The sequence below is a fragment of the Urocitellus parryii genome, chromosome 10, assembly GCF_045843805.1.
Source record: "Urocitellus parryii isolate mUroPar1 chromosome 10, mUroPar1.hap1, whole genome shotgun sequence".
Classification (NCBI taxonomy): domain Eukaryota; kingdom Metazoa; phylum Chordata; class Mammalia; order Rodentia; family Sciuridae; genus Urocitellus; species Urocitellus parryii.
Window position 1 is genome coordinate 20435486 of NC_135540.1, and position 4219 is coordinate 20439704.

Consider the following 4219-nt stretch of genomic DNA (forward strand, 5'->3'; position numbering starts at 1 on the left):
TGGAGGAAATGGATGGATTTTGCATGAGAACAGACATGAATCTTGGTGGACTGGTTGAACTGTGGCAGAAAGAATGCCCCTGCCCCCAAAGATTTCCACATTGTAATCATCAGAACCTGTGAACAGGTCACCTTGCAAGGTAAAGGGGACTTTGTAGGTGTGATTAAAGTTACAGAGTTTGAGATGAGAAGATCATCCTGGTGGACCCAATTTAATGACACCAACACATAAAAGTGGAGAACCTTTGACTAATGGTACTGGTTTTGAAAATGGAGAAAGAGGGACATGAACCAAGGAATGTGACTGGCTTCTACAAGTTGCAAAAGGCAAAGAAATATTCCCCCTACAACTCTAGAAAGGAACACCCTTGACTTCAGCCCCCCAAGGCCTGTGTTGGACCTCAGACCTACAGAACTGTTAAATAATACATTGTGTTCTTTTAAACCACTGCATTAGTCAGCTTTACATCACTGTGACCAAAATACCTCTAAGGGACAACTTAGAGAAGGAAAGTTTATTTTGGCTCATGGTTTCAGTGCTTCAGTCCCTGGTGGGCAAACTCCATTTCTCTGGGCTCAAGATGAGATAAAACATCATGGCAAAAGGTGTGGTGGAGCATGACTCCACTCAGGATGGCCAGGAAGCAGAGAGCCAAGGGGAAGGGGCTGCAGGGAAAAATGAATCCTTTCAGGGCATGTGCCTAGTGACCTTCCTATCCTCCAAGCCCCACCTGCCTACAGTCACCACCCAGTTAGTCCATTCAAACTAGGATGAACTGATTAAGTCATGGCCCTCAAAGTCCAATCATTTCATCTCTGAACATTTCTGCATTAACACAGGAGCTTTTGGAGGGACACCTCATTTTTAAACCATAACAACCACATTTGTGGCAATTTTTTATGGCAGTGATAAAAAACTAATAAACTAATAATAAGAGTTGTTACCTGTTCTAGCATTATACTAAGAACTTCCCATATCTTACTTGAGAAAGAAGCTAGAACATATCTGAGTGCAATACACAATCCAACTTATCCAAATTATCTCCTGTCCTACCTCCTACTCTTCCCCCCTTGCTTACAGCACTCGCTCTGGTCTCCTTGCTGTCTTTAAACATGCAAAGCTGCTCTTGAACCTCAATAGTTGCTGTCCCTTTTTAAAAAATAGCATGTTCTTTCCTCAGTCACAACTCACTACCATCACTTTCTTCAGGTCTCTGCTCCAATGTCACTTTCTCAAAGAGGCCTTCTTTGTTCACCCTGTGTATAGTATAGGCCCAAATTTTACCTAGCACTAAACTTTAAACCCTGGCTCATTATTCTACATAGCAGTTATCATTTGATATATATTTGCCTCTTTTTATTATTTCTGTGGTATTAAATCCCAGGATATACTACAAAAGAGCTACTTCCCCAGTCCTTTTTTATTTTTATTTTTTTTTGAGACAGGGTCGCACTAAGTTGCCCAGGCTAACCTTGAACTTGTGATTCTCCTGCTTCAGCCTCAGGAGTCACTGGGAGTATATGTATCACCACTATGCAGAGCTTTGCTTATTTGACTCTGCTTTTCTCATGTCCCAAATGTAAGCTCTGTGTGAGAAGGGACTTTGTAACAGAGTCAGTGACAGCTGTATCTCCAGAATAACACAATCAACCCTTTGTATCCAAAAACTGTACCAGTACTTAATGTATATACATGCTTTCCCTTTGTCACTTGTTCCATAAACAATAGTCTTTACATTGTATTAGGTATTATAATCTAAATGGGACTTAAAGTACACAGGAACATGTGTGCATGTTATATGCAAATTCTAGGCCATCTTATATAAGGGACTTGAGCATGTTTGGATTCTGATATCCTCAGGGTGTCCTGCAACCTGTAGAGTACCCGGCACCTCATAACCATTCAATAAGTATTTATTGAAATGAATGGACATTTAAAAACTATAATTTGCCAACAGATTACAAAAAAATTCATTACGTTAAACTTCTAAGGCAACATTCACTGCACCAAGCAGTGATTATCAAATGACATACATTAACATTTCTCTAGTTGATAAATGCCTTTAAGAATGTGGTAATTTCTCAAATGGGTTTCTATAGTACTTGACATGAAGAATCATTTCTTAAGGTCAGATTGAAAGAAAACTATTATACAGATGAAATTTTTACCCTTAACATAATGTTATATTAAATGATTGCTAATACAATTTGTTTCCAGCTTGTTTTTAAAAATTTAAAACTTTATAGAACTATGAGTTAAAAGAATACATATTTATTAGTAACTTGAACAACCAGTTATTAATACAATGCTGTATTTTATCTCCCCACATGCTTTTTTTTTGGTCTAGATTATCTGAAAGAAATTTGCAGACATTTTGATTTCAGTCCTAAAATGTACTTGAATTATTTAAAAATGATGACCAATATTATTCCTTACAAAATTGTCAATAATATATGATGCTTTATGTTCAAATTTTTAAAATCCTTAACTCTACCCAGGATAGTTTACAGTTGCCTTAAATATAGATTTGTCCCCTTTGCTGCGGTTGTTCCTTGTGTTTCATTATATTGACATTATTGGAAAATCCAAACGGATCACATTTTAAATTCACCTGAAATGTTTCCTCAGGATGAGATCTGACTAAACATTCAGGGAAGCATGCTACAAAGATGTACTTCTCAGTCACAAAACACAGGTTCATGTTTTCTCCAATATTGGAGATGCTAGCAGTTTTTTTTTTTTTTTTCCTGAAGCGTCTACTAACTTTTTGCAAAGGAATAACTTTCCATGAAATAATTTCAGGAACGCCTGAATAATTTTAAAAAGCAACATGCACTAGTGTTTCATTAATCTGTAGAATAAAAAGGAGTTTAGGATTAAAAACTCAGTTTTTAAATTAACAAACTTCCTCATTTACTAAGACAATGCAAACGTATCTTTTATAAAACTTAAGCCTTTATCAAAAAAAGAAAAAAAATGATCAAGCTCAAGCTTAAAGAAACAAAAGTAAATTGTCCTGTCCTAATTATATTTGTGTTCAGTAGGACCTTTGAAGTCTGACCCCTTCCACAATCTCTCCGCTCAATCTCTGCTTTATTTAGATTTGTTTTAATTTTCTGTACCCTGACTATTCTTGGGTGTGCAATTACTCTTTGGAGAAAAAGCTGGCAATCTTATAGATTAGTAGTAAGACCAATGATAAAGATGAAAGGGAAGACCAATAATCCTTTTTTTTTTTAATTGTTCTACATCCATTAAGAAGCATTCTGTATCAAAATAATTGAGAAGGCCTAAACCTTTCCAATCACATGCAGTTAGGCAAATCACATGTGAGGATACAGGTCTGGGTTCCAGATACTAAATATAGTACCCATTTGAGAGCATTTCTACTTGTCTATGGTTCATAGATGCTATCTTTACCGGATTATAGCAAACATTTAGGAGAATAAGTTTTCTCTAAAAGCCCTAGATTTGTATGCAACAGTTTTATTACCTGTTATAGCACTTAATATTCTTTAAAAAATATTAGTTACTATTCCAAATATTAGGCTTGTTCATTTTCATTTCAGCCACCTCCCCCCCCCCAACCCGCCCCCGAGCTTCTCGAGGGCACAGTTGTGGTAATGAGTGCAGGTTCTTGCCTTTGGTCCATGTTAAAAAAATATGAATGGATGATTCTTAAGAAGAAACGTGAGTCCTTCAGCTATTTAAAACCATTTAAAAAATTTAAACTCTATTCTGGCTGGACAATGAGCATTTACTCCAACAGGTTGCCAACTGCTTTGCAGAGTGAGATCTTATTGCACCAGTTTGTCAATCGTTACGCGTCTCGCTCCCGAGCCCCCATTACAGTTTACAAAGAAGGAAGGTGCGACACAGCCTCCAAGGGCAGCTGGGGGCGGGACGAGACTCGGGACGTGACCCGAGGCCGGGTGAAGGGCCAGCACAGGAGCGGGGGCACGTAGTCGTCGAACGCCGGGGGCGGAAGGGTCAAACTGGACCCGGAGAAAAGCAAAAGCTAACCTAAAAGACGCTACCACCCCCAGTTTCCCTCGGCTCCCTTCCCAGAGGACACCCCAGCGCCCCCACAACGGAACTCCCCGGCCACGTTGCGAAGACCTGGGTCAGACCCCGCCCTGTGCCTGCAGTTGGCGATGCGCCTGCGCGCCACTGCCCGGCGGAAGGGGCGGGAGAAAGGGGCGGAAGGGGCGGGATGGCA